Here is a 7,717-nt window from a genome sequence, read left to right on the forward strand (position 1 = left end):
CGCAACGCCACAGACACTGATATAAAATGTATATGCATTGTACATAATATAGAATTATTCATATTATACATATAAAACGCATGTAAACATTTACATACACAGACACACACATACACACACACACACACACACACACACACACACACACACACACACACACACACTTTTGTGTGTACATATGTACGTACGTAACAAATAACTGTCAAGAACTTTTGTTTGAATTTCATTAGAGTTGGAACAACAGGTAGGTACGTTAATTAAATTCAAACAAACGTTCTTGACGGTTGTTCTGTTACGCGATCGACATCGTTACCTCTTATCTATCTATCTATCTATCTATCTATCTATCTATCTATCTATCTATCTATCTATCTATCGATCTATCGATCTATCGATCTATCTATCTACAATGTATCTATCTATCTATCAGCCGTCTATCTATCTATCTCTTTATCTATCTATCCATCTGTCTATCTATCTGTCTGTCTCTTTATCTATCTATCTATCTATCTGTCTATCTACAATAAAAAATGTTATCATCGAAAATCAACAATAGAGTGGGCTGCAGTATGTCATCAAATAACACTGTCCTTGGAAAGTATGTGGACTTTAAAAGGCCTGACATGTGTATCTGTGTCTAACAAGAGGAAAGGTTCGTCGTAGGTGAGCTGAATTCCATCTTTCGAAAATTTCTGTTCCCAAAATTTTGATACACGATCTCGATTTAAAGGCATGTCATATTTCGATATACCAAGTCGGTTCCGGTTTCCATGCCAGGGAATAGACCAAACGGTGTATATAGTTTCTTGGGGATCATGCTAATTATCATTCTTTTATGGAAAGGGTGGTTACGTGATGAAGTCCATTTTTACTTGAACAGAGACGTGAACACAAGAAATAAAATTCACTGGAGTTCAGAAAGACCAGACAACGTCGTTGACCGAAAACGTGCGCACACAGAATGTGTGGGTAGCAGTTGGATTCATTGGTCCGAACTGGTTCATGGTTGAAGACTATAGTATAGCAACAGTGTTAGAAGTTCGTTCTCTGAATATTCTAGATCTGTGTTGAAGATCATTGGGAAAATTATGAAGGACCCCAGGAGCGGAAATGACCTTTGTTCAAACAAGAAGGAGCACACTGTAAGCTCCAGTCATCGAGTGGAACCAGAATCACTTCAACAGAAGTCGCAGTATACCTTGTGCCGAGCTTCATACAATCCCAACCTGAACCCGTTAGACTTCAAAATCCGGGGCAGATATATGTCCAGACTTATCCCAACCACTGTGAACTGAGGCAAAACGTGGAGCACCTTGCTCGACAAATTTTGCAGTGGCCGAAGGTAATAAATCACGTTTCACGCAGAGAAAGGTAGTGTGTCTCTTGTGACTACCGCCACATTAAGCACATTCACGCGCGTACGCGCACGCACACAGACACACATACACACACACATACACACACACACACACACACACACACACACATACACACACACAAACACACATACACACACACAAACACACATTATTGTTTAAGTGTAATCTCAGATTGTTTTACTCAATGATTGTACAGATTTGTTTGTAATGGATCAACGGCGGAGCTGAAATTTTATGAAGATAGATAGTTTTAAGATTATATTGATGAATGCTAGCTTCAGAAGGAAATGAACCAATAACCCGATCAATTCCATTTAATATATTAGACAAATGGGCCAACTTTTTTTAAAACTGTCAAATTTGTTGTTTTATAAAGAACACTTTTCGAACTTTGACGCTTTCAAATCATTTTTTTTTTTTTTTTGCTTTTTACTTTCTTACAGTGGTGACCGCGCGGTGACAAGCGTTTTTTGTTTTATGATCTGAGCCAGAGCTTGAACTTTGGCACAAAGATGCAGTATAGTCTGGTGTGTGATCCTAGGCGAGGGGTTTTCGAAATATGGATTACTCTTTATAATGTTCCTTATTTTTTGTCACAGTACTCGTGTTTTTTTTTCGGAAGCCGCCCGGTGATATATGGATACGTTTGCAGTTTTTTATGTTAGAAAAAAATCCTTGCCTGTAGTCACAGATAATGGGTTTGTGTATTTGTGCATCAGGTTTGAGGCTTAAATTTCTTTTTTTTTCTGTGGAGAAGCCTGCCACCGAAGTACGGCAAAAAATCCAATATGGCCGCTACAGAGACCAACTTTTTCATAAAACTAAAACAATCCGATCCTAAGTCTTCTAATTAGACCATAATTAGCTAATCATCATCCAGTGCCAGATCTGAGACAGACATCGGTGATCATGGTTCTTTTTTTTCATTCCTTGGCTCGGATGCTCCTAAAAAAAGCTACGTTTCCCAGATCTTTCCTCCTACCCATTTGTTTAGGTTCCCTAAGTATGTTGCTCTGGGCCTACTCTTGCCTCGTTTGCTTTCAATTTTGCCAGTGAGAGCTAAATGTTCAAGACATTTACATCTATTCAGGTTATAAGCTTATATCACTTTTTTTTTTTACTGAAAAAATCCAAACCCCTTGAAAATCCCTCGTTTCATGTAAGCTTAAATCACCTGTTAAACAAAAACACGAAAACTGGGAAGCAGAGAACTTTTCTGTGTGGTGCTACTGTCAGAAGAAACACCAATGTGTATTGCTTTTTTGAGTATGTATCTGCATGACTCTAAAGGTCTTGTAATTAAATTCCTGCTTGCGGTTGAATGGTGCATCTGATGTGATACGTACTTTTTGTCAGTTTTACTTTTTTTCTTTTCATATAAAATTTTAATGAGAGTAATAACAATACAATTAAATTTTTATCTATACCTGCACGTCGTGTTTTTACGGCCCTGTACAGCCAAGAAAAATTTCCCTCTGGGACAGTAAACGGAAGGTCGATACGCAGATTAAAAATGCGTTTCATCAGATCATGGCAGTACAACTTCGCCTTTCGGTCCGTATGTTCAAGAATTATAATATCCTTCTTTTTTTCAAAGATTCAAAAATTCAAAATGGTTTATTGATTTGAAAGGCCTTGGGCCCATACATCCACTTATTTTAACATATGGTTGGGCTATTACATACATTGGTACAGCACATCGGATATTTAACATAAATTGGACACGCACGCACACAAACACGCATGCACGCACGCACGCACGCACGCACGCACGCACGCACGCACGCACGCACGCACGCACGTGACGCTCGCACATACACACATACACACTCATACTCACACACACACACACACACACACACACACACACACGTACATACATACGTACATACGTACATACATATCCTTCTTACGGCTGAGTGGTGTCTGTGGCATTCAATCGTATAATAAGTGCCAGAACCAGTCCCCTTGGCTCAGTGGCTAAAGCGACCGCCCGAGGAGTGGGAGATCAGGGGTTCGATACCCGGCGGGTCAAACGGAAGATTTTAAAATTGGCCCTCTGGTAACTGCCTCGTATGGCGCACCTGTGTCACTGGTCGCCCCGGTGTCAGTTATACTCCGACATCTTTATCGTTATCTAAATAGATTGTAACCCGTTGCTAAATGCAGGGCATTTCTGTTTTGCATTGATCTGACAAACGTTAATAAGCCAAGGAAAAAAATAAAGAATTAAATGAAGAAAGAAAGAGAGAAAGAAAGAAAGAGAGAAAGAAAGAAAGAAAGAAAGAACGAAAGAAAGAACGAAAGAAAGAAAGAAAGAAAAAAGGGAAGGAAGGAAGGAAGAAACAAACAAACAAACAAATAAACAAAGAAAGAAAGAAAGAAAGAAAAAAGAAGGAAACGAAGCAATAAAAAAAACGAAAAAAAGACCCCAAAACTATGGAAAAAAAATAAGAAAAGAGGTAATCCAAACAGTGAATATCAATTTGAAACATTGATTGGTGTGCTGTAAACTTAAAATTTAATCAAATATCGATTTCATGTCGAAAAAAATTGACTTTAGAAAATTGCAAAACAGGTATGAAAAAACAAATCAAAGTTTTTACGAATTTGGCATAAGAAGACAGAAACATAATATTATTAGAAGCTTTAATTTCTTTGGGTTGTTTTTATCTTGAACCAATTGGTTCATAAACTTATCGCAGAAACATTTGAAACAGGCCATATCAAGTAGACGGCAGCGTGCGCGCTGGCGTAAACAAATGGCCTGGTTAAAGTTAATAACAATGATAGACAAGATTTGTAAAGCGCAAATCCCCGCGAAACAGCAAGCTGTATACGCTTCACAATCTATACTATTACCTCAGTAGACCTGAGAGCATTCTGAAACAATTTCAACTTGCTGGGAAGCATACAGTGCAAGCGGCCAATTTATAGGCGCTAAAACACTAACATTCTTACAAGATCGTTCGCTTTCTATAACTGTGTACCCTTTGCCAACTTATTTGTTGAAGTGAGGAAAATTCGTGTAAAATGCCTTTTCCAAAGACACAACGTCGGGCCCGCGGCTCGAACCCTCGAACCTTCAACCTCACGATTGCGAGGCCACTAACAAAGTTAATAAACAAGTGTTGAAGTAAAAAAAAGACATCACAAGGGCTGAAAGGGAAACAACGTGCCACAAATAGACGAAGATGTTCAATAAAGAAAATGAAAGAGGCTAGCCGTACTTAATGACGTATAGACTGCTAGGCTAGCCGCACTTAATAATGATGGTGGCGAAACTGACAAACAGCAAAAAATAGGCCTACTGAATTGTAACTGTTAGGTTAGCCGTACTTAATAATAATGGCTGAATTGTAAATAAAATTTTAGTTTGCAATACCTAAAGTATTTTATATTTCAGACGAAACTAAAAGTGCCTTACTGACAGTGCATGTATTCTAAACCTGAATAATTACTAATGAGGCCTATGTTTCAATCAATAGGAACTAAACTAAAAACCACTAGACTAGAACTGACACCCTCTGCGTGAGACGACGAGGAGACTAATTACTACACCACTGCCGTGTGTGGCCTTGAGCATCCCCCCCCCCCCCCAAATCCCGATCAAATTCACTGCATGAACCTTCGAGATTTTTTTAATTCAAAATTATTTCTGGCTATCCCACAGCTCGAAAACCTGAATAATTGATTTTTTGTTGTTGAATGGTTAGGGAAAGGTAATTTACTAGACGTGCACTTTTGGAGACGATACGAACAGAACAGGAAGGAAGAAAAAATCTGTGCCAAGCGGAACCAAAGAAAAACGTTTTGTTTTTTGTGTGCTTTTTATTTTTTTACGCGTTCGATTTCCTGCTGCTGTTTTGTAATGATGGACGCTCAGCGGTGTTTCTTCAGTCAGAGGGTTGTTTAAAATATATCCTAAGAAAAGCTCAGTGCATTGGTGAAATGATTGTTTGGCTTTCTTCTTTTTTTGGTTCTTTTTTTCCGGAGGTGGGCATGTGTTGTACTTGTTCGATGTTTTTGCTCTTGTTGTTGTTGCTGCTGTTGTTGCTGCTGCTGTTGTTGTTGTTGTTGTTGTTGTTTTAGTTGTTCTTATTGTTATTACTGCTGCGGTTGTTGCTGTTGTTGTTGCTGCTGCTGTTGTTGTTGTTGTTGTTGTTGTTGTTGTTGTTGTTTTTATTTTTATTACTGCTGCGGTTGTTGCTGTTGTTGTTTGCTAGATAGTAATGATAATACTAATTGTAATCGTAATATTAATAAAAGTGTAGTTATGATAGTTATAGAGCGCTCAACACCAATGAAAGAACTCAGGCTCTGAGCGCGTTACAAACGCTATGGTGCCGTCAAAACTTCGTGACTCAACTTATAGTCAAATATCTCCTCAACTATCCAACATAAACTCTCCAGCTTTTGTACAGTGACTTGTATCAATTTGCCTTAACAGATCAGTATTTTTGTAAAGACTTGTTAGCTCTATTCTCGAAAATTCTTTAGTAAATACTAATAAAAATTCCTATCGTGCGATCAAAAATTCATTGCGCAACTTATCCTTAAATATCTTTATAACGGGTGAATCAATGTCACCCATAATTTGAAAAGCAGTTTGTCTCAATTTGTCTTAACTTAATAATATTTTTCTACTCCAATTGAGACTAGATTAAAATACTTTTCTTCATTAAGTTATATAAAATACTACAAACCTCCTTAACGCGGAAAATATTGTTCACCGTTCTTCCCGCTTCTCACACACATTTTGTATACCCATATGACTTACGTCACTGCTCACCAATGGCACTTTTTAGTGACAAAACTAGTTACAAAAAAATAATTTTAAAGCGAACACCAAGTGCACTAAAAGTTCTCAAAATATGAGTTCAATTAAGACAATCTCGGGATCAGAAAAAGAAATGACGTTAGGCTCTCGGACTCGCAACCGTAAGGTCGTGGGTTCGAATACCGTCAGGGGCCCGACGTTGTGTCCTTGGGAAAGGCACTTTACACGAATTTTTCTCACTTCACCTAGTTGGGAATGGGTACCCTGCTATAGACAGCGAAAGATACGGTTTTAGCGCCTATAAATGGCCGCTTGCACTGTATGCTTCCCGGGAAGCTGAGAATGTTTCGGAGTGTTCTATGGTCTGCTGGGGTAATAATATAGTGTAAAGCGCATAGAGCCTGCTGTTGAGCGGGGATATGCGCTATACAAATGCTATCTATTATTTATTATTATTTATTATTAAAAGCGATATCGTCTCAGCCGTAAACCTTTTAAGATCAGTAGGAACCACCCACTTACATTTTTATTAGTATTTATTCACGAATTTTCTACAATAGAGCTAACTGATCTTTACAAAAATAGTGATCTGTTAAGACAAATTTATACAAGTCACTGTGCAAAAGCTGGAGAGTTTACATTCGATAGATGAGGAGATATTTGACAACAAGTTGCGCCACAAGTTTTTGACCGCACTATAGTGGGTGGTTTCTCCTGATTTTACAAGATTTACAGCTCGGACATTAGCTTATTATGGCTTTTAAGAGCAAGTCCGTCATTTTTTTTAAAAATCGCCGATTATCTATATTGAACGCATATTTTGTTAACTTTTTGTTGCAAAGAAGTGTTCGGCCCTAATATTAATTTCTTGTAACTAGATTCTAGTTTTTTCCTACAAAAGTATCATTGGTGAGCTGTGATGTAACCCATTTTGCGTAATCAAAATGTGTGTGAGAAGCGGGAAGTGCTGTGAACAATTCCATTTTCCGCGTGAAGGAGAAGTGTAGTCTTTTATATAAATTTATGATATGAAGAAAAGTTTTTTTTTACTTTAGCCTCAACTGTTGTTGAAAAATAGGATTAAGTTAAGACAAACTGAAGCAAACTGCTGTGCAAAGTAATATGGATGACGTTGCTTCACCAGTTAAAGAAAAAATTGAGGATAAGTTGCACCACGAATTTTTTACAGCACTTTAGTCACGCATAAACGGCACATTGTGTTCTGACTGATAAAATATATATTATAATTATTCCTTGAATCTTAGAACAAAAATTTCTGGAGCTGCCTTTTGAATAAATGTGGAGTTTTGATCTCTCACCATAGGTCAAAGCAACTTGCACAAAGTCTTTCCGGATATCTGGACGTGACATTTGGGGGTTTTAACATTATTTTCTACAAGATTGATCATTGTTTATCACATGTTGAGGTTGCATAATATCGTTATTCCTCCGGTTTAAAAAAAATGTTTCATCTGTCTGCACTTTTTAATGTTGCATTTCCCAATCTTTCATTCCTTCTTGAAGAAAATATCCCAACCCTAACACTGCCAAACAATCC

At 37.7% G+C, this 7,717-nt stretch overlaps 1 long non-coding RNA gene across 1 annotated transcript in view; it reads right to left on the minus strand.

The window, feature by feature from the left end:
- Positions 1–7,717, minus strand: part of LOC118478141 — a 16,376-nt gene that overhangs the window by 7,739 nt on the left and 920 nt on the right. The window lies entirely within an intron of this gene.

The sequence above is a fragment of the Aplysia californica genome, unplaced genomic scaffold (genome assembly GCF_000002075.1).
Source record: "Aplysia californica isolate F4 #8 unplaced genomic scaffold, AplCal3.0 scaffold00375, whole genome shotgun sequence".
NCBI classification, from domain to species: domain Eukaryota; kingdom Metazoa; phylum Mollusca; class Gastropoda; order Aplysiida; family Aplysiidae; genus Aplysia; species Aplysia californica.